Source organism: Xenopus laevis, chromosome 3S (assembly GCF_017654675.1).
Source record: "Xenopus laevis strain J_2021 chromosome 3S, Xenopus_laevis_v10.1, whole genome shotgun sequence".
NCBI classification, from domain to species: domain Eukaryota; kingdom Metazoa; phylum Chordata; class Amphibia; order Anura; family Pipidae; genus Xenopus; species Xenopus laevis.
Window position 1 is genome coordinate 85,201,171 of NC_054376.1, and position 23,824 is coordinate 85,224,994.

The 23,824-nt window shown below is 38.4% G+C and overlaps 1 long non-coding RNA gene across 1 annotated transcript in view; it reads right to left on the minus strand.

Annotated features, from left to right (window-relative positions):
- Positions 1 to 3,583: 3,583 nt before the first annotated feature.
- The window catches only part of LOC121402193, a 69,789-nt gene continuing 49,548 nt past the window's right edge, over positions 3,584 to 23,824 (minus strand). Inside the window, exon 3 of the long non-coding RNA XR_005966675.1 lies at positions 3,584 to 3,693. This is a non-coding gene — a long non-coding RNA (uncharacterized LOC121402193). The remainder of the gene's footprint in view (positions 3,694 to 23,824) is intronic.

Below are 23,824 nucleotides of genomic sequence, written 5' to 3' on the forward strand. Positions count from 1 at the left end.
CTAACTGTATATTTAACTGGTGCTACATTGTAGTGCAGGTACCCAAAAAAAAGGCTGTTGGACAAGGAGTTAACAGTTGAACCATTGATAACAGTACCTACAGGCTACGCAATTTACATTACTAGAGTATGTAAGAACAATATCAGAATGTTATACTCTTGAAAAGATGTACCAGAATTACCTTTCATTCCCCAAAAACTAAAATATGGTATGGTTGGATCTGCTAAAAGATTTTTTTGATATGAAGACGGACCCAATCAAAAAATAATGTAATGTAAAAATGTTAGTCAACGAACGCTCTAACACCTCTTGTAATGGCTTCTGTTTATTGGCCGTGCCATCCACAGTGATATGTGCAGGCTTTGGTTAACATCTATCATCATCATCATCATCATCATCATTTATTTATATAGCGCGGTCAAGATACGCAGTGCTTTACTGCAGTTATAGCAAACAGGGAATAAATGGTGGATAACAGACAAGGATTACAGAGTACAATAGGGTTTACAAACTAAAAGGTTAGGGTACAATTGAGACATTAGGATTGTATAAACACTTTGTCATTTTTGATACAGATTAATTAAGGTACATTGAATAGGCCTCTTTAAACAGATGGGTCTTTAAGGAGCGCTTGAAAGTTTGGAAGGAAGGAGAAAGTCTGACAGCTTGTGGCAGAGAGTTCCAGAGAAAAGCAGAAGCCCGAGAGAACTCTTGTAGACGAGAATGGGCAGAAGTGACCAGAGGAGAAGTGAGGCGAAGATCAGAAGCAGAGCGTAGGTTTCGTGAAGGAGTGTATTTGGAGATTAGAGATGAAATATAGGGAGGGGTTTCATTATTAAGGGCCTTGAATGTGAGTGTAAGTAATTTGAATTTGATTCTAGAAGAGATTGGGAGCCAGTGAAGGGACATACATATGGGAGCAGCTGATGTTGAGCGGCGAGCTAGATGAATGAGTCTAGCGGCCGCGTTTAGAATAGATTGGAGTTGTGAAAGGTGACTTGTTGGAATACCTGTGAGGAGTAAGTTGCAGTAATCAAGGCGGGAGATGATGAGAGACTGAATCAGTGTTTTAGTTGATTCTGAACTGAGATAGGGTCATATTCGAGCAATGTTGCGCAGTTGAATACGGCAAGATTTTGCAAGTGTTTGAATGTGTGGTGAAAAAGACAGATGAGAGTCTAAGATGACTCCTAGGCAGCGTGCCTGTGTGGTGGAATGAAAGGTGGTGTTGTTTACGGTGAGTGATATCTGAGGGACAGGGGAAGATCTTGGAGGAAATATAATGAGTTCTGTTTTAGAAAGGTTCAGTTTCAGGTGGCGCTGTGACATCCAGGAGGAGACAGCAGAGAGACAGTCTGTGACTTGGGAAAGGACAGCATTAGAAAGATCAGGAGTAGACAAGTAGAGTTGGGTGTGATCATCATAAAGGTGATACTGAAGTCCAAATGACTGAATGAGTTTCCCTAGTGAAGTTGTATAGAGCGAGAACAGCAGGGGGCCAAGAACAGAGCCTTGAGGAACTCCAACAGAGAGTGGGAAAGTAGTAGAAGTAGAGTTAGAGAAGGAAACTTTAAAGGAACGGTCAGACAGATAAGATGTAAACCATGAAAGAGCAGTGTCCCGAATGCCAGCTGAGTGTAGAATGTCAAGGAGGAGTGTGTGGTCAACTGTGTCAAAGGCTGCAGAGAGATCTAGAAGGATTAGAATGGAATAATGACCTTTAGACTTTGCCAATAGAAGATCATTGGTTTCTTTGGTGAGTGCAGTTTCAGTCGAGTGTGATGGGCGGAAGCCAGATTGCAATGGGTCGAGAAGGGAGTTGTGAGTGAGATGCTGGATCAGGCATTTGTATACAAGCCTTTCTAGTAATTTGGATGCGAATGGAAGAAGGGAGACCGGTCGATAGTTAGTGGGAGAGCTGGGATCAAGGGAAGGTTTTTTGAGGATAGGAGTGATTAGTGCTTGTTTGTATAATGATGGAAAGGTACCAGTAGAGAGTGAAAGATTGAATAGGTGGGTAAGTGCAGGAGAGAGTGTATCAGAGATTGGGTGGAGAAGGCGAGAGGGTATGGGGTCAAGGGAGCAGGTGGTGGGTTTTGAGCTGGCTAGAAGTTTGCTAACTTCATCTAGAGTTGCAGGGTTGAACTCTATGCCATCTGTTCATGTTTTATCCTAGTTTTTATTTTCTTTATGCCTTTAGCATGTATTGCACTGTTTAAGAGTTAATATATGAATCTTTTTTCACAGGGCTAGGATTTGTCACCTGACCTACTTTGATTCCCCTATGTCTGACACTGTAATATACTATGACAAAAAAAAACAAATAGAAGCAAACTGAGATACAGTAATGTATAAACACTTTGAGAAAAACGTCTACATTTTGTTTTGCTTATCAAAATTTTAAGGCTAAGGTACATGGGCACAGACTCACTAAAGGGCGAAGTGGCCAAGTCCTAAAAAAATTTTTTTTGGGTACCCGGTTTCCCCCATATATTTTCTAACATATGGAACATTAACTATACAGTGGGCTCATGTGTAGGGCATTATATCAATTCTAATGTCTTTATTAAGGTTCCCTGGACATGTGTAATTAACAGTGGAAATGTGATGTATTTTCTGCAGCATATAACATAAAGACGTCCATTACACTTTAAATGCCCCACTGTATGCAAATTAACCTGAGTGCAAGACCTCTAGCAAATTTGTGCTAGGCAGAAATGAATGCTAGCACATCTTGGCTTTCAATTGCACGGATTGCCGAAGTAACGCTAGTGAAAAGTTGCCAGCATTTGGCGCCCATGGTGGAACTCAGATTTTTAGTGAATTAACGTTGTCCGAGTGAATTTTCGACTGGCAAAGTTTAGTGATGGGTGCGAAGCATTCACTGGCGACTTTTTGCCGGTTAGTGAATCTGCCCCATGGAGCGTTGGCTGTGCTGCTCTCATCAGAGAGTGGAGTAGAGCAGGGATTATCCGTACAATGCCTGCTTTTATATTTTTGGGTTGATCCCTGCTTTGTGTAGCCAAGTGGAGGAGATAGCTGTACTTGCCAGTGTAGTTTTATTGGAGTGTGTACAAGAGCTAATCCACAAGAGCTTTCCAGGTAAAATGAGGATCTGCTTATAAGTAGTGATAGGCGAATTACTCCCGTTTCGCTTTGCTGAAAAATTCGTGAATTTCCTGTGAAATTTGCCAAACACAAATTTTGACCCCAGGTGACAATTCTGACGCCAGCAACAATTCCGACACAGATTAAAGTCAATGGGCGTCTATTAATTGTCGCCGGTGTCAGAATTGTCACCAGCGTCAGAATTGTCACGAAGTCGCGCCTGGCGAATAAATTCGCCTATCACTACTTATAAGATCTAAAATATACAATCTCACAAATGTTATAAATACATTTGTTTAACTACAAAAAGTCTGCAATATTTTTCCAGGAACAGGAGGAGACCTGAAACACTAGATAAGGGATATCAAATTATTCTGCAAGGAAAGAAAATAACTGAACTCTGGCTCTTAAAAAGCACACATAGTAGAACAATTGTTCATTACTTAGACCTGATCCTACTAACATAATGGAAAGCTTACCTTTTTACTCGGGAATTGCTGTAACAGGCCCTTCTCATGTAAAAACACAAAGGCTTCCTTTTAAAGAAACATCAGGAGAGACACCAAGAATCCAAAAATGTTTTGCCTAAAAAAATTACAAAAAAAAAATCTTTATACACAAATGTATAATATTTTCTAAAATATCTTTAATTATAGTACAGGTATGGAATCAGAAAGCTCCAAAATAAGGGAAAGCTCCGAAATAAGGGAAGGCCATCTCCCATAGACTCCATTTTATCCAAATAGATCAAATTCTTAAAAATGATTTCCTTTTTATACAACAGTACACTGTACTTGATGCCAACTAAAATATAGTAAATCCTGATTAGATGCAAAACAAACCTATTGGATTTATTTAATTTTTAAATATTTTTTAGAACACAAGGTATGAAGTTCCAAGTTACAAAAAAATCCATTATCAGGAAAATCCCAGGTCCTGAGCATTCTGGATAACAGGTTCCATACATGTATAGTGAAAACCATTAGTCAAAGGAAGAGAACTTTATGCTACTGCTGTATATTCTCTTGTGTAATACATGAGCACAAATGTATTACACAGTGAATAGATTACAATATGCAATTTTGTTTAAATACAAATGTGAATCTTGAAAAAACGTAAAACTGTTTGATAAAATAAATTATAATTACAGTGCTATGAAGGGTATATGCAGAACTCATTTTCTAGTTGATAACCCAGACTCCAAAATGGATAACTTTAGTCAAAACCACAATATTTCAAACATTTCATAATACTAGAACAGTGTATCTAGAAATTTTTATTTAAAGGAGCAGTAACACCAAAAATGAAAGTATAATAAAGTAATGAAAATATAATGTGCAGAATTCCCTGCACTGGCGTCGAAACTGGTGCCTTTGCTACAGAAACATTACAATAATTTATATAATTAAGCTGCTCTGTAGCCATGGAACTTCCTAAACCATCCAGACTACAGCCTCCAGTATACGGGCTACATAAGTCTAAGGCCTTGTAGCAGAGTGATGTGCTACTGACCGACCAGTGGCTAATCAGCACTCCTTAAAGGAGAAATCAACCTGTGGGGAAAAAAACCCTACCCCCACCCCAGGTAGGCCTCCCTCCCTCTAGGCTCACTCCCCCCCCCCCCGGGGAGATGGCCCATACACCATACTTACCCCTCGGCGCAGATTCTTCCAGCGAAGTTCCACTTATATTATGTTATTGAACTTATACTGCTGCCAGAAGCTATTTTTTTGTTGTTTGGAAAAAATCTGCCTTTATTTTGTACCTTTTGCTAAAATAAAAGCCAATTTTTTTTAAGAGACTTTTGTTGTCCCGATACTCTGTTTGAACCTGTCATTTATGGTGTCAGAAGTGGGATAGTAATCCACAGAGTGCCCTTGGTTGTTAGAAGGGCTAGAGAGCAAAAATGGAAGTTTTTTTGCAAAATCTGGTGCAGCAACAGAATCGGCAGATCCAACAACAGGATCAGCAGATTCAACTAATCAGGCAGTTACAGTGCCAGCTCTCCAAACAGCAATTGCTGCAAATCCAAGCCGTACAGTACAGCACCCACGCTTAGACCTCTCCTAATTAAAATGAGACAGTCTGATGATCCAGTGCCCAAAAATGGCCTGAGCACCAGTGGGCAATTTTACTGGCTCCACTGCTGACTGTTGAAGTCAGCTTACAGAAATCTTCCGGCAGACAAGGCTAATGTATACCAAGAAGTAAAGTCTGCCATCATGGACAGACTGGGCATTACACCGGAGGTATACTGCCAGCGATTCCAATCTGAGCCATATTCCATATGCACCTCAGGAAGGGGTTTTCCCCCGAAAGCTTGTGTGTGAAGTTCCGCTGAAATAAAATGTTTTAAAGACAAAGAATGAGGATGGTGTGCTTCATATCCTGTTATTCAAGATAAGGAATTTGGCTGACTTGGAGGCAGCTTTGGAGTGGATGCACCTTGAAAAAAGTAAGTGGTGTGCTGAAGAAAAATCTTATTTGGACTGAGCCATATTCCACACAGGTCTGGCCCAGAGTTTTAGCTCAGTGGCTAATGGACTTTTGCACCTGGTGGATCCAGACTGCAGGAAAGACTGCAGATCAAGTACAGTAATAGAGTTGTTCTGGAGCATTTTCTGCTTGTCCTGCTTGTTGAAGCACACTGGTGGGTCCAAAGGCACCAAGCTATTTCCCTCCCGCTAGCTGTACAACTAGTGAAAACGTACCCATCAGCAGAAGGGGAACTTAGTCCAGGCAAAGGCTTACGACAGGCATTCACAGAGCCAGCGTCCACCCTCCAGTGACAGCTGTCCCTGCAAGGTGCTACACAGACTCCCAGATGGCCAGGGGAATCCCTCATGTTCAAGGGACAGGGGTCAATGCAACCAGGTAAACCTCAGGGCAATCGGCTCCCCACCAGGAAGGAATTGCCTGTGGAGCCCATACTGCCAAGGCAAGGTACAGTATTGCCAGAGGAGTTTATGTTCCTCCATTTGACTCTGCTTTTGTTTCTCCTCCGACGGTTCCGATATGGACTGCATGTTTGCCAAAACTAAAGCCACAGCAGCCCTCAAGGAAAGACAGTGTGTCCCTGTGGTAAGGGTAGAGGTCTATGGGAAACAGTTTACCAGGATGGTTGATTCAGGTTCCGGGACCACTCTCATTCTGAAAGAGTTAATTCCCCCCCCCCCCCAGAGCTCATTAACTATACTACTCTTTATAGTATGGAGTCTATCCATGGGGAGGTAAAAAAGTATCCTACAGCCCAGGTAACCTTAAGGGTTAATGGCCAGCAAGTTTCTCTTTGTGTGGCAGTTGCACCCTGGCTGCCTACTCCTGTGTTGCTGTGAAGGGACTTGCCTTTCTATTTTTCTTTAATGCATAGCACACACAAATGCATATGTTGCTTCAGTAAAAGCACATTTCAGGGGACTTCACATAATCATCACATGAAGTTGACAGTTATAAAACAGTGAATAGGACAGTTGTTTGAAAGATCAGTACAATCATAATGATGGAAAAATCCCAAGGTTAAAATTTGTATAGGTTCACCTACTTATCCATGACATTTAAGACTTTTTCACTAAAGTCCAATTTTTTCTGGTTAAGTTTTAAATGGGAAAACTCAATTTTTTGTGAAAAAAACCCTAATATTTTTTGAGATTTATTATACCCTGATGCTGCTAGTCCGAATAAAAAAAATACTCCATCTCAAACCTGCCGAGGTCATGTAGAAGTCAATGGCAGATGTCCCTTTTACCATCTGAAGATATCATGATCTGCTCTGGGTTTCATACAGTAATTTGAATACTTTGTGGTTTAATTAATTTGAAAAAATCTGCGTTTGTGTGTCAAATCTGAAAAAATTGTATGATTCAGATTTTTTCCCGATTTTATAGAGTTTTTTCCCGCACCAGATTTTTTCAAGTTAATTTATTGATAAGGTAAAATTGTGGAGTTTGGTGAAAGTTGTTTTAATAAAATGATGACAAACGTTTTAATAAATAACTCCCTAATAGTATTTGGCCAAAAATGTTTTAATTTAAGCTAGCTGCACATTCCATGTATGGACATTTATGGCAAGTTAGGGAATAGTTTGGAGATATAATTCTGCAATCCTAGTGACTCGAGTATTATCTGTCTTGAGTAAAAATGTCAGTTAGTTGGCCTATATGAAGTAAAGAGGAGCCAATGTAAACAATAGAAAAGGGCCCATACACATTTATGGCCACAACAATATTCTATATTTGGTCTTTGGCCCAATAGATCATCTCACACGTAAGAAATCTTAAGTAATGTTATTTCATTTCATCTTGCACAACATTGTGTTTAATTTGGTTTTTGTTTAATGGATTTACTAATCCAATTTGAGAATTTTTATGATGGCCGTCTGATTGAGGGAGATGTCTTCACCCCGATAAGTCTGCCCTTGTGTAGGACTGCATAATATATTATATTATATTGCTCTGGTAAGACCAATGTTTTCAGTTGAAGACATGAGTTTTATAACTTGCTATGGTATTTTTCAGCAAAACTTGCAAGACTATAAACTATAAACAATTTCTCTGTACAGGCATTGTGCAGAGGAAATCTGTCCAAACTGGATATGATCAACACACAACATACTGCACAGTTATTAATACATTCATGAAATTTACTCAACTGGTGTTTTATTAAAACTGCATCCGTTTTCTAAGGCAAATATGCCAATGAACTTTGCTTACAACCAATATTTTCCTGAATTTAGCTTTACTGAATTTTTTTGACGGAAACCTGTGGCAAAAGAACAAACTTTGTAATCATAAAATCCTACTGTATGTACAGATCTGCTTTAGGCAACAGCAGCTACTGAGAATTTTTATTCCCAGAGTTGAAGGGGGAAAAAGAGAATTTTTATATTAGTTTATTTCAGCCTGTGCATTTATTTTGCACACTCCAGTATCTAAGAACTTTTTGTCCTTGACAAAATCTCTGGAATTGGAAGTCCCCACACAGAGAATCTGGAGGCACATACTATAGTATACCAGTAAACCCCCGATTCTCTAAAGAATCGTTAATGAAAGAATGGTAACAACAGTGAGGCAGCAAAATGCGATGGGTGCTGATTCACTCGGCATCCCCAGGCAGCAACTGGCGACGCTAATTTGTGGGGATGTAGAGTGAATCTGTGCCTATTGCTTGTTATTACCTATCTGCTATTAGAATTCTTAAATTTTGAGTTTATTGGTAGTAAAGTGTTACTGAAAAATTTCTTTATAAACAAAATTTTTTGTGAAAATGTTCTCCTGTCCTTGAATGAGTTCTCCCTGGTGAGCTGTACTTAAAATCTTGACTTTAACATCAGATGAACGCTGCACTCTTGAAAATGCAACATAAAGTTGACCATGACCAAACACAGGCTCAGATAGGTAAATGCCGACTTTATCCAATGTTTGTCCTTGTGATTTGTTGATTGTCATGGCAAATGCAGCCTTAATGGGGAATTGTCGTCGTTTAAGTTTAAAAGGTAATTCCTGGTCAGAACTGGTAAGGTCAATTCTGGGAATCAAAACAGTATCACCGCTATGGGATCCTGTAAGCACTTCTGCCTTGATAACATTTTGTCTCATGCTCTTCACAACCAACCGTGTACCGTTACATAAACCTTGCTTAGTGTTAGGGTAGGGGCACACGGCGCGATTTCTCCGCGATTCTGCGCTGGGCGAGTTGTCGCTGCGTTTTTTAAGCCGAAATAGCTTTGCTAACTTTGGCGCTGGCGTCAATGCAAATCGCGGCGAAATCGCTGGGCTAATTCACACGCGGCGATTCTTTTTCTACTGTCGCCCGGAAACGTTCAGCGAGGCAACTTCGGACGACAATAGAAAACGAATCGCCGCGTGTGAATTAGCGCAGCGATTTCGCCGCGATTTGCATTGACGCCAGCGCCAAAGTTAGCAAAGCTATTTCGGCTTAAAAAACGCAGCGACAACTCGCTTAGCGCAGAATCGCGGCGAAATCGCGCCGTGTGCCCCTACCCTTAAGGTTTCTTAACAGCATGACTATTGTTCCTACTTTGAGTATAAGATTGTGTTGTGGTAATCCAGCATTGTTGATAGTGTTTAAATATTCTAATGGGAAGTTAAGTTTCTCACTTTCGTCTTCAGAATCAATACAGTCAGTACTCAGAAAGACACAGCTTTGTCCAGGAAGTAATGCAATCACTTGGTTGTTTATCATGTCAACATCAATATTTTTTGGAGATAATATAGCCCGTTTTGCTAAAAATGGCCACCCACGCAGGTACGCAACCGGTTCCCCTCCTAGAGTGACGCTAGCGCCGCCATTAGACAAACTTGCAAAGGAGTAGCAAGATGGCCGACGCTTATACAGACTTTAGTGGGCGGATGACAAACTCGCAGAGGAGTAGCAAGATGGCCGACGCTTATACAGACTTTAGTGGGCGGATTTGGCAGTGGGCGGATGACAAAGTCGCAGAGGAGTAGCAAGATGGCCGACGCTTATACAGACTTTCGTGCAGGTACGCAACCGGTTCCCCTCCTAGAGTGACGCTAGCGCCGCCATTAGACAAACTTGCAAAGGAGTAGCAAGATGGCCGATGCTTATACAGACTTTAGTGGGCGGATGACAAACTCGCAGAGGAGTAGCAAGATGGCCGACGCTTATACAGACTTTAGTGGGCGGATTTGGCAGTGGGCAGATGACAAAGTCGCAGAGGAGTAGCAAGATGGCCGACGCTTATACAGACTTTCGTGCAGGTACGCAACCGGTTCCCCTAGTGTGACGGTGAGCGCATCTGCCTCCCTAGATCCTAACCTTCCAGCGGTCGCCGCCTGAGTGAGCAGGAAAGAAGAGGCGGCGGGAGGCAGAAGGAGACGGTGAGCGCATCTGCCTCCCTAGATCCTAACCTTCCAGCGCATCTGCCTCCCCGATCCTAACCTGTTCTGATCCTAACCTTCCAGCACATCTGCTAATCGAAGGCCGCATCTATGTCTTTCGGCTGAAGTTGCGCGCGCATCTCATAGATCCTAACCGAAGTTGCGTGCGCATCTGCCTCCCCTCCACTCGGGACATAGATAGGCCTTCGGTTAGTATATAGGATAACATAAATATGTAATACACAGTAAGCATATGCTTATAGTACATTAATATTCTACCATGACAAAGTTGAATTTAATTTTAAGTTGCAGATTTGTTCAACATGCAATATCCTAGCCTAAAATATATTCTTCCCATAATTTCAAAAATAGGTGAAGGTACGTAAAAGCATGAGATACATACATGCCATGTATCTGTGCTCTGAGAGGTTTCTTGTGTAGATCATTTGTTACAGTGGTCCATAAGTCATTAGCAATGGGGTAATTTATTTTTCCTATTCCTCTTCTCTAGTTAAGGAATATTTAAGAAGTAAACCAAGGGCCTATTGCCACTAGTCTTTACAAGTGTGATATCATGGTATGGAGTTGTAAGAGGTCATGGGTCAGTGAACAACAACTTTAGGGGGCAAATTCATCAAGGGTCGAATATCGAGGGTTAATTAACCCTCGATATTCGTCTGGGGATTGAAAATCCTTCGACTTCGAATATCGAAGTCGAAGGATTTTGCGCAAATACTGCGATCGAACTATCGAAGGAATAATCGTTTGATCGAACGATTTGAAGGATTTTAATCCAACGATCGAAGGATTATCCATAACCAAGCCTATGGGGACCTTCCCCATAGGCTAACATTGGGTTCGGTAGCTTTTAGGTGGCGAACTAGGGGGTCGAAGTTTTTTCTTAAAGAGACAGTACTTCGACTATCGAATGGTCGAATAGTCAAACAATTTTTAGTTCGAATCCTTTGATTCAAAGTCGTAGTCGAAGGTCTAAGTAGCCAAAAAAAACACTTCGAAATTCGAAGTTTTTTTTCTTCTATTCCTTCACTCGAAGTTAATGAATTGGCCCCTAGGGGTCATTCATGACCCTGAAAGCACAAGTGTAAAAGCCTGCCCCTTAGTGCTCATTTCCTGAGCACTTGCAACCATTGGATGCTGTGCTCTGCACTGAGATCCAGATAAAAAATCCAGTGTTCTGTGAAAAACAGTGTCAGCACATGAAGTAAAGCCCTAAGGAACAATTCCAGATTGTGCGTCCTGTCGCTACATTCCTTGTGCTTCTGAGTGACATACAAGGTATGGGAGGGAAGATGCCTACGTGCTTTCCCATATGCCCCACAAAGTGGCCATAGTGCAAAAGAATGGAAAAAAATACAAAATTTAATTAAGAAATCCCAATTTGAATTTATCACATCTGAACTTAGATATGCTTCAGTTAACTGGTTTCCACATTGCAGATCACACAGATGTGTGCTAGATGTATGAATAAACATACATATTGTGCAGTCAAGACATGGCAGCTAAAGATTAATCAAAATCAGGCAAGTCATTGGAAAACTAGCAAATGCCCTTGTCTTGGAAAATGATCTAAAGATTTTCTAAATGCAATAAAAATAGCACAGTTTATTGTAAGAAAAAAATTATGAACCTGTATTTGCAGCATCATATTTTTTCCCAGGGCACTCTCTACTACACTTACTCAAGTGAGGCTTATGGCATTATTTTTCATTGTCCCAGTATTCTTTTCAGTATAAATAAGACATTAAAAAGGCACTAGGTATTTGCCACTACCTTGTTCATCTCTACACAAGAGCAAATGTACAAAAACCTTTGTAATATACAAACATGTATCCCATATTGTGTACAGTGCCATCTTTGCCATTATAATGGTTTTCATCATAAAGTATGTCATGTAACAATTATATAATAATCTTACAGGAGTATCCAATGTCCATGCCCGTTTTCATAAAAAAAAAATTTCAGCATTAACTCCTAAATTGTCCAAAGTCATTATTTGACTCCACTTTTAAAACATTTTTCTATACTTCATAAAAGATACATACATGTCCCAGTTCTTTACAGTAGGCAGTCTATTTACATGACAAGGGTTAAAAGGAGAATACTTTAATAAGAAAAAAAAATCATAGCTTCATATTACATTTTCTTCTTGTAAACCATTATGTTCTGAGAATCTGTTTTGAGTAACGTCAGATGGTGATGCAACATATTGTCTGGTGCAGCAGTTTCCAGATAATGCTAAGTTTGGACTTAAACTGAGAATGGTGCAAAATCAGTGGCCAGGTGTACAAACCTGTGATTTTGGGGTAAACATATGAATTGAACTCAGTACATGTGATAAACCCTGATGCATATTTTGTTGGTGGAAAGCTGAAAGATATTTAGTCAGATAGATTATGAGCAGGGGGACAAAGGTTAACAGATAAACACAGGCCAAGCATCAGCCACCAAGCTGCAACAGAAGTCATAGCGTTGACCTGGGTACCAGGCACATGTAGTGGATTTCTAAGCCAAACTCAATGTCGGACTGGGGTGTGTGAGGCCCCAGGGCTGTCACCTCAGGGCCCACCATCCCTCAGACCCCAGAAATGAAACTCAGAGTTAACCTACACAACATGCCAAACCCCAGCCCCCCCCCCCACTGTGTGTTGCATAACCTGCTTACCTCTACTTGTGGCCTCCAATCAAGGAAGCAGCTCATTTCCTTTTGCATCAGAGCAAGGAGTTGTGTTGGTCCACTAGTTGGATGCACCCAGGCCAAAGCAATAGGTCAGGTAAAGGCTGATGCCAGCGCAGGGATTGATTCTCGGCCTGTGTTTATCTGCAGGCAGAGACTCAACCTTATTTGGCATTAGCCTATAAGAGAGAGCTTGGTCCCAGAAAATGTTTCCCACAGAGTCCATTTTAGTAAAATAATTATAATAAATGTTCAATATTTCCATTTTCTCTGTAATAATAAAACAGTTACTTGTTCTAAATCCAAACTGAGATATTATCAATCTGTATTGGAGACAAAACATCTCTGTTGGGTTTTATTAATGTTTAAATTGTTTTTTTGCAGACTTAAATTACAGAAGGATCCCATATCTGGAAAACCCCAGGCCCCGATTATTCTGGATAACAGGTCCCATACCTGTATTTAGATAGATAGATGTATATATAAAATAAATGATTACAATTTTTACTAAGGCTGCACTGGAGAATGTTATCCAAGAACCAACAATCTATTATATAAAACCCATACTGCCCCACAATTTAGAATGTATGCTTAGCTGTAATTTTGGCTGAAACAGAAAGCAGTTCTTGTTCTCTCTCTGTGTCCTTATCTCTATGCCTCTAGTTCTCATTTTCCTCACTCTACCTTAATTTCCAATACTTATAGTTTCCAGAGTCAATAGTGAATGTAGTATATGTATTTTCTATTTGTAGTGAATGATCCCAAACAGAATATCTCAGTTGGAATGTCTAAGCATTTAATAGAAGCTTTTGGCATTCTTCCCTTTCACACTAGAGAATAAAACTGAAATTGGAAGGAATTACATAATTTCATGCTTTAAAGTAGAGCAATTATTTTATCCATTTTTACCACTACCCTTGGTGACTAAAATAAATTATAGCTGCTATAACCAGTGTACCAATTTAATAAACGTCCTTTGTAACTGACTCACAGGTGCCAATCCCAGTAGAAACTATGATGAACAAACTATCACGTTCTCTCTAGCATGAAAGTACAACCAAGTTTCCTCCTGGTGTGATAATATGTTTTTGAAATGTCAAAACATAAGAACAATAATAATAATTATTTTCATAGTGCATATGCTTTAATATTCTATGTAAAGTTGTTCTTCAAACTCCATGTGGAAGAAGTGTCTTCAAAGTGAAAATAGAAGAAATGGTGTGGACTGGAAATGGGGAAAAAAAAACATTTGGGGCATCAAATCAAAATCCAAGTTGCATTGCCTGTATGGCCAAGGGAAATGCAAGCTGGGGAATACATTTCTGGCACCATACAACTATAAAAATAGTGGAAACGTAGTGCAGATTCACTTGCAGAAGAAACTATACTTGGCTTGTCTTTCTTTAAGTTATAAAACCAAGTCTCTCATACTCTTTTATTGTTGCTTGCTGATAATGTTTTCAGCAGGATTATGGAGGGCGGGCTTTTAAAATGGTTTCTTCCATTAACTGTAAAAGTACATGTATTGTAAAGTTTGAGAATCTCTTTTGCTGTCATTTCTCTCACTCCCAATGTAAGTAATACACTGTTAGTGTCACTGGATATGAATTTTAAAAACACAAACAATAACACATATGATGTAATATTTAGTAAGATATCTTGTTTACCATTGTTATAAATCATTTTATTGGTGCTCATTTTATAATCTCATAATTTGTACTTTTTTGTTTACAATGCGGAAGAGAGCCTCAAATGAAACATGAATTATAATAAGCCATATGGTGTTTTGTGAGTTGTTGTGTGCAATATGGCATGAGTTTTTCAAAGAGCTTAGCAGTGTTGGTATTATTAAAGTACACAGAACATGTACTCCAATGACTTTGCATTTTATGGAACGCTTAACATCATTTAACTGAGAACTATAGTATAAGAAGTCATTTTTATGAAATGGGAATACAAGCTGCTATGAATTAAACATATAGCCCTGCCCTTAGGAAAATATTTAGGTAATACACAAGCAATGTGTTCATAACAGATGTTTTATTTTTCATGTCATGTAAATAAAGTGTTTTTTCAACATGAAGAAATTGTGTTGAAAAAATTGGTTTGTACAATATACCTTTCTATTTCCCACTACTTTTGGCTTCTACTGGAGCTGTGATTCATAACAATGTGCAGTGGCAACTATAAAAATAAAGCAAGAAGTACATCCCCCGAATTGTAAAAACAACCTGCAACCAGAATGATAGGGTAAGGCGTATTAAACTTTTAAATCTCTGAACCAGTGTCACTGGAGACGGATGCAGAGGTAAATACATTCAGTAAATTATGAATTTTTCTCTGTGGCTCCTTGACTTCCTTGACTATTATAAATACTGAACCCCAATGGCTGGTCTTTAGTAAAAATTGCAGAATTGCTTTAAAATCCATTAATGCACAGTTGTATATATATATACAAATGAAGTACTATAAAAACTTATCCAGTAAATTAATTGCAAATGTAATATATATTTTCAGGAGGGAAATGCCCAAAATGCACTTTTGATTGTTTTGGGTGTTTTTATAACTTGTGTTGTTTAATAATTTAATAATGAAAATATTTTGATAACTATAAATATGTATTGCCTGTTAGGGTAATGCTTTTATCCTCAGATAAAATCACAAGAATACTTGTATAACAATAATTATAATTCTTTTATGTAATTTTCAAAAATATTATTTGTGTGATAGCTTCTTAAATGCCTCATCATTGAGTGTTTTCACATCTTAATTACAGTTTCTAATGTAATTAGACTAAGTGATAGTTGTGAAGATAATTAACAAACTGGCAGTTAATTCATGTAGCCAACTTTCAGATCTTGGCAACGTTAAAGAAATAAGGAATAAAGCATTATTCTTCTGGGAACATCTTACAACAACAATGTATATACATAAGGATAACATTTTCAGTTTCACCAAAAAAATTTCCCCTTTCACATTTATTCTACTGATGACTTTATTTGTAAATGGTTTAAAGATTAACAAACAGTCATACAAACGGCAGAATGAAAATATCGACAGATATATATGCAATGGCCCAAGAGAGATACCAACCTTAAATTATAGTGGAGTTTATTATTGTTATATTGGGGGTTCTCTATTGGATTTAAAAATTAAAATAAAAATTTTGAAATGTCATAAATATGGCATAACTTATGACATATTTGTTGTTTTGAATAAAGATTATACAGTCTTGCACCGATAAATAGTTAGTTTGGCCTATGAGTTGAGAGGATCATGTAGTACGTCTGAACTATTCCAGACAATGCATCAAAATTCACAAACTGAATAATTAGATGACATCACTTCTGCACACACATCGTCAAAATGATTGGCGTGATTCTTTTGGCACAAAAGTTTATTGGGTCAACTGACATAAGCTGCTTTGAGAAGTTTGTGGTAGCTTCATATTTCCCCTACCAAGGGAGTTCACTTGTGCAAAATTTGGAACAGGAAGCGGGATGAAGGTAGCGGTTCCAAGCACAAATATATGGAAGTGCAAGGAGTAACTTTGGATGCAAGTATCTTTAATTATTCATGCAACAAGTGCAGAAGAAATCCACCCCATATATTGAAACATTCAAAATGCATTTGGAATACCACCATTTATGTAGCATATTTATCCACTGTATAGATTACATTTTATTCTTTACACTCATTATTTTTAAGGCAATGTTTCTAACATATGTTATATACAGCAGAATTTTTGCCACTATCATGCTATGACATATTTGTAGTGGGATTGTCATTCATTTCAAGCCTAGGGAGACAGCAAACAATACAGTCTGAAGTCAGTGATTTGTGTTATGCCCCTGGCACAATGAAATCAACAATACGATATTATATAACACAAACTTTAATAAAAGGTTTCTAAACTAAAACAATCACTTGCTTTGGAATCAAAGTTGCTCTGTTCAGCTAAGCCCTCCAGTTTTCTAGCATTCTAGAAAGCACAGAAATTATGAATATTCTCCTGCATGTGTTGTCAAACAAGCATTAATAATTTAGTTGTTACACAGTGGATAAGCCCAAAGGGATGTGCAAAGAAAGAAATCTATTTATCGAAAATGTCACAAAGCACCGCTATCTGCATTTATACACAATTAAAGAACGTAAATATAGCTATGGTTGTATCAAAATCTCTGCAGACAAAAATACAATTACTCAAAAAAAAATATAAAGCATATCTAGAGTTTGCCAAAACAAATGAGTGGCTAGGTACTCAATGCAGTGTAGTTGCTTTTCTTCAGCAGGAACTGGACCTCTTGTTAAAATAGAAGGAAGAACAGATGCTACAGTGTACAAGAAAATACTGCATGATAACCTGTTTCAATCTGCTAAAGAAAAAAAACTTAAACATGGGAGAAAGTTCATCTTTCTACAGTACACGGATTCCAAACACAATGGCAAATAAGACACTGGAGAAAAAATAGTTAAGTGTTCTTCAATGGTCCATGATCTTAATCCAACTAACAATCTGGGCACTATTTTAAAATAAGGTGCACAAATACATTTTAAGGGGGATGCTTCTTTGGTGTTTTATAGATTGAAGTAGTAATGTTTCCAATCAATGTTGCAATTGCTAATTTGAACTACTCTAAAAAGTTTGTGAAATATTACTGAAACTCCAGTATTATAACATAGAATGTCAACAAATTATAGATGGATGGTACATGGATGGCACATATTCTCTCATTTTGTCCATAAAAACATCCAATAAGACAATGAAATTTGACCATGTTATTATGTAAGGGGTATGAAGGGGGTGCTGTTGAGGCAGATGAGAAATTTGTGAGTCTTTCAGGTAGGGACTGGCTGTGCACACAAGGAACTGAATGGCAAGACAGGAACAAGGTGACGAGGATGTAGAATCAGAACTGGACCAGATGAAGATGGGTCAGACTGAACAAGATGACAAGGGCGAAGTCAGAATAGTAGCAGACTGGGAAGGAGCAGGACGGAGTGGACGTAGACAAAAACAGACTAAATTAGGACAGGCCGGTGCTGGTGTAGATCGGGAGCAGACTGGAAGGATAGGACAATGCGGGCATAGATCAGGAATGGGAGGACTGGATAGCAGGAGGACTCAATAGCAGGAGGATAGATAAGGACCAGGCTAGGCAGACAAGATACAGACAGGAGAAGGAAAGATAGGCCAAGGTGCAAGTAAGGTCAAGGCAGGACAATGCAAGGTAAGGATCAGAGCAAGGAACAGAGCAAGGTTCAGAATAGTATGGAAGACAAGGTAGGGCAAAGTCAAGGCAAGGTTAAAGCAAGGCAAGATCAAGGTCAAAGCAGGGCTGGAACCGGAGTAGGAAAAGGCAAGGCATGTTTTAAAGCATGACAGGATTATAACAAGGCAAGGTAAACAAGGCAAGGTTAAGGTAAGGTAGGACAAGGCAGAGAAGGGTTCAGACTAGAAAAGGCAGAATAAGGAAGCTGACAAGAGCAGGAACCTTAGCTTGGGGTGATACCACAGTGCTTATGTAGGTAGGTAACCACTCTGTTAGGAACCTGGGACATAAATAAGCTTCACATACATTATGGGGCAGATTCACTAAGGGTCGAATTTCGAAGTAAAAAATACTTCGAAATTCGAACCTCGAATTGAAATCCTTCGACTTCGAATATCGAAGTCGAAGGATTTAGCGCTAAACGTTCGTTCGATCGAATGATTAAATCCTTCCAATCGAACTATTCGAAGGATTTTAATCCAACGATCGAAGGAAAATCCTTCGATCAAAAAAAGGTTAGCAAACCTATGGGGACCTTCCCCATAGGCTAACATTGACTTCGGTAGGTTTTACCTGCCGAAGTAGGGGGTCGAAGTTTTTTTTAAAGGGAAAGTACTTCGACTATCGAATGGTCGAATAGTCGAACGATTTTTCGTTCGATTCGTTCGTATTCGAAAGAATTTAACCAATTCGATGGTCGAAGTACCAAAAAAATACTTCGAAATTCGAATTTTTTTCATTCGAATCCTTCACTCGAGCTTAGTGAATCGGCCCCTATATATATATATATATATATATATATATATATATATATATATATATATATATATATATATATATATATATATATATATATATATATATATATATATATATATATATGTATATACATATACACACACATATACAGGTCTTGTGTAACAAAAATAAGCGGTGTTTCGGCTCATAGACGAGAGCTGTCTTCATGGAAGTGCAGGCTAAATACAAACACATATTTATGCAAACAGAAAGAGTGCTAAAAACCAAAATGATGTGTGTGGGTTCTCTGTGGGTTCTCTGTGTCATCAGTGCCAATCCCCTAATACAGTTCAATTGGCAATGTATCAAGAGGTGCATACGTGATGACTAAAACACAGATTAAGTGCATAGGTGAATGAACCAAAGCAGGCATACATATCCTGCTAAAATGTGAATGATAAAATGTGAAATACCCTATGTGCACTGATGTTCCAAGCCCCGCGGGGCACAATACCTTACAACCGGTAAGATCTCTATTTAAATGTAGTGCTGAAGTTGTTACTCAGCAGGGCAGTGTGGCTGGCTGAGCACACAGGCACAAGGGAAGTCGCTATATTATGTTTATTCTGTCACTTGTATTTAAACTATGAATAAAGACAAACACTTGAAATATATTCTTCTTGTGATTTAACAAAACTAAAACATACAAAATATTTAATTACGATAATAACATGGGAAATTAAGTTAAGTTGCTAAAGAATTGATGTACTTGATCTCTGTTTAAAGCTAATATTCACTACAGAAGCAAACACAGTTTGGAAAAACACAAAGCAATGCTGACACAGTAGGCATAAATTATTAAACTATAATTAAAGTATCAAGCTTCTCTAGGTATTAATTAAAGTTAAAAAAGTTTAGTCCTAGTTCCACTGTCAGCAAGGTTAAACTATACTGTGTATAGTGCTACTGCTGCTGGTCCACATTTTTACTAATAATTTAAGAAGCATATCTTTTTTTAACAAAAAATAGCCATCCAAAAATGCAGATTTAACGAAGTTTACTACAGCATTAACAGTACAAAATTAAACTTTTGCAGAACTTAAAATGAAAACCTGTGAATTTATTTTAAATTGTAGAGCAGAATATATATTTGTTAATACAGATTTCATGAGTGATTTAAAGGATCACAATGTTCATCTGGAATAGTTCTCTGTGCTGGATAAGAGAAAAACGAAGGAGCTGTATGTGCTATCAGGGCCGCCATCAGGGGGGACAGGGGGTACTGCTGTCCCGGGCCAGGATGGTTTGGGGAGTTAAGGGGGGCCCGGCCATGATGCACTTACCTGCAGAGCTGGGCCCATGCCACCAGTGAGCTGCAGACCTCCGGAATGGAGAGGGGGCTGGAGCTCTGATGACATGTATCTTCCTTTCTAGTGCTCTGATTCACCATGAAGTGTAAGTCCCGGTAAAGTCGCATGGGGATCGGATTGGGTGAAGTTTGTACCTCCCCTCTACTTCATCCAATTGCCATGCGGCTTATCCGGGACTTACATTTCACTGGCGAATCAGAGCACAGGAAACTGAAGATACCAGCACCTGAGCTCCCTGGCTAAGGTAAGTGCAGTTTTCTTTTAACTTGTAGGGTCCCTCGCCAAATTTGTTTTTAATATCTTATAGGGGCCCTGGCCACCAATGTTATTTTTTAAACTTGTAGGGGGTCCTTGGCCACCAATGTTTTTTTATTTTCTTCAATTTGAAGGGGGCCCTGACACCAAAACTTGTAGGGGGGCCCTGGGCATCAAAGTTCTTTTTTTAACTTAGTAGGAGGGCACTTAATGTTTTAACGTTTGTGTCTTGTCTGGCCTTCATACTGATGGGTAAGGGAGGGGAGACAAGCGGGGCCCAGAAAATTTTGCTATGCAGGGGTCCCATGATTTCTGATGGCAGTCCTGTGTGCTACAGCAAGTTACATTTAGTACTACACTCTCAGTATGCCTTACCATGTAAAGTGAGAGGCCAGTCCTCATTCTGGCTTTTTAAAAAAGGGAATGAAAACACAATATGAGGACTAAATAAAGTTGTAGTACAACCAGAGAGACGATGGTAGTACAGGCAAATTTATTAAGTAAACTGGGGTAAAAAACCCATTTTTATTACATCTATTAGACTAATTCCAAGAGAAAATTTAAAAATGACATTATTCTGGTGGAGTAAGGAGTACAAAGTACCTTCTCCACTAACTTATACAAAATGCACAGAATTGGTTAAGGAAATAGTATAAGTATATTATTAGTTCTGCCAAGTGCATGAACTGAGAGAGAGTTTTCTTATAGTTTAACAAATATGGAAAATTGAAATCCGTAAAATGTTACTTAACAAATATACCTGACAGTATATTCCCCTTGTAAGCAAGGAAATATGTAGCAAAGCAAAACATTTAAGGTCTCATAGGTTGGTGTTAAGGCTGGAAAGAAAAATCAGAGAGGTGTCAATTGGTTAATAACAGCAAGGACAAATCTGATATTTTAAAATGTTATTTACTTTCTTTTACATAACTGAGGATCCATTTAATGAAAGCTTCCTGTTTAATAAACCCAATTCTAATAGCTAAACATTGATGATGGTTGTTTTTAAAGAGTGACTAGTATATGTAGTATATGTGAAAGTAAACAAAAGTAAAGTTCAAGTAAAAGGGCTTAGAGCTGTCATTGCTAAACCACTCTAGTCAATTTAATTGATTACTGAGGAGGTTATTTATCTAAGATGAAATTTCGAAGTGTGAATTTTTTATACTCAACTTGAATGGGATGTTTTTTTATGAAAACAATTGAAGTCTAACGTTCGATCAACTAGGAATGTCCCAAAAATTTGAATGGAATTCGAATAGAGTTTTCTCCGCAATTTATATCTTCAAATGGTTCAATGGACCTCTGCCATTGACTTCTACATTAAATCAACAGGTTTTAGTGGTGAAGTAGCGAATTAGAAATGTTTCCATGGTTGAGATGTGATAAATCTCACATTCAAATCTAAATTGGTGGTTTTAAATTGAAATTTTGAGTTTTGAGCAAAAGAAAATTCAAAAATTCTAATTCATATTTACCGTTCCAACCTGAGTAAATCTGCTCCTTAATGTCTAGAATGATGGTGATAGATCAATGAATTGATAATATAATGAAATACATTTAAAATCTAACATCATGTGCCATCATGGTTTTATGCAAGGGGGTTGCAGTGAATGGGATCTACTTGGATTTCACATAAATATTTGACACTTTGCCCAACAGAAGGTTACTGATTTCTAGTATGGATACCTGAATGGAGAACTAGCTGAGGGATAGTGAGATTTGTAAATCAGAAGGACCCTGTTTGCCGAGACAGAGAAGGGAACTTATGATTATTAATATAGTATAGCAGGGGCAGAATGGCCAACAACTGGGGAACTGGCCATAGCTTGAGCCACCTGTCCCTGTAACTGCCGGGAACTTGCATTTTCAGATTTAGCATAACATATGCCATTGCTGCAGCCTGCTGGTTGAGATAAATTAACATCTGTTCAGTCCCAGAGGTATCCATTTTGTATTTGGTTTAAGCAAAATGTTAGATTTGTAAATCAAAACGACCCTATTTGCTGAGACAGAGATAGGAAATTATGATTATTAACTACAATATTTTGCTACAAGTTGCAACTGCTTAACAAAAAGACTAGAAGGCTGCCAAATTGACTGCAAAGCAGCTAGCCATGTGAGTTCTGAAGTCAATGAGCCAGTGCAGGAGGAGGAAAGCTCAGTGTTTGAATGCTGAGTAGCTGAGCACACTGGGAACAATAGTACACAGGGTGTATGTATATTAACAGTTTACACAGGGGAATCTGATCATCAAGAGTAGTGATGGGCAAATGTCTCCCGTTTTGCTTCGCCGGAAAATTCACGAATTTCCCGCAAAATTCGGGAAACGAGAAAAATTCAAATGTTTTCATGAAAAAAATCGTCAAATTCAAAAATTTTCACGAAAAATCGAGCAATTCGAACATTGTCACTATAAAATCATAAAATCAAGCAATTCTAACCTTTTCACTATAAAATCAAGCAATTCTAATGAAAAAATCGGAAATTGACACGGGCGAATTTTCGCAGATTTGCGAATTTATTCGCCAGCGGCGAAACGCGTGAATTTGCCGCAAATTTGTGCCAGATGAATTTATTCACCTATCACTAATCAAGAGAAGCACCAAAAGAGGAACAGAAGCTAATTTCGAAATACCATTCATCTAAATTTTCAGGAGCACCCTTACTAACACAGAGAAAAATGTTGGGCAGAGTGAAACTTTAGTCCAGTTTTATAAAAATCAGAAGTTAACCCTTATTCTTGCTAAAACCCCTAACTAACCACAGAGTGCCCTCAAACTGGGTTTACCTGGATGCCAATGATGGTAATTCATGATAAGTCTGTCAGCATAGATATTAGTCACTACCCTTATTTTTGTCCATCTACCAGTACAGGCTGAGAAGGTACAGGTACAGATAGTCTTACAGCATACATATGTCAGAATATGTTGAATCAACATTTTTCATTGCAAACACTTGTACAACTGTCATCATAGAGACTAAACATTTATTGGAAAAGCTATATGAATTTGTATGAAAAGATCAATATGAATTTTGCAATAGATGAAGTATCTCTATATATATATATATATCTCTGATCATAAGCTAACAAGCTGTTTTCTATTTTTGTAGAAATCTACCAGATTTATTATGGAGCATATTGTATTTATTTTGGATGGTGTATAGTTTATGTTGTTTATAATTGTTTTTCATATCAAGTGTTTCCTTCAGATTACAAGGGTGGCCATGGGAGCAGGGTTTTACCCACATATGCAGATTAATTTATGGAAGTTGGGAGCATTGTTTCTAATGGTCCGATGAGGTATTTGTGGGAGGGACTCCTATGCCCACTACATAGATGATGTGTTTATAATTTGAGAAGGAGACATAAATGGATTAGAAAAATTCCTTGAATAATCAGTTTGAATGACATGGGACTACAATTTACACACCATGTCTCAAAAGAGAAAGCAGAATTTTTAGATATAAATATTGGTCGTAAAATTGGTTAATCGTTTACCACAACTCAGTATAAAGAAGTAG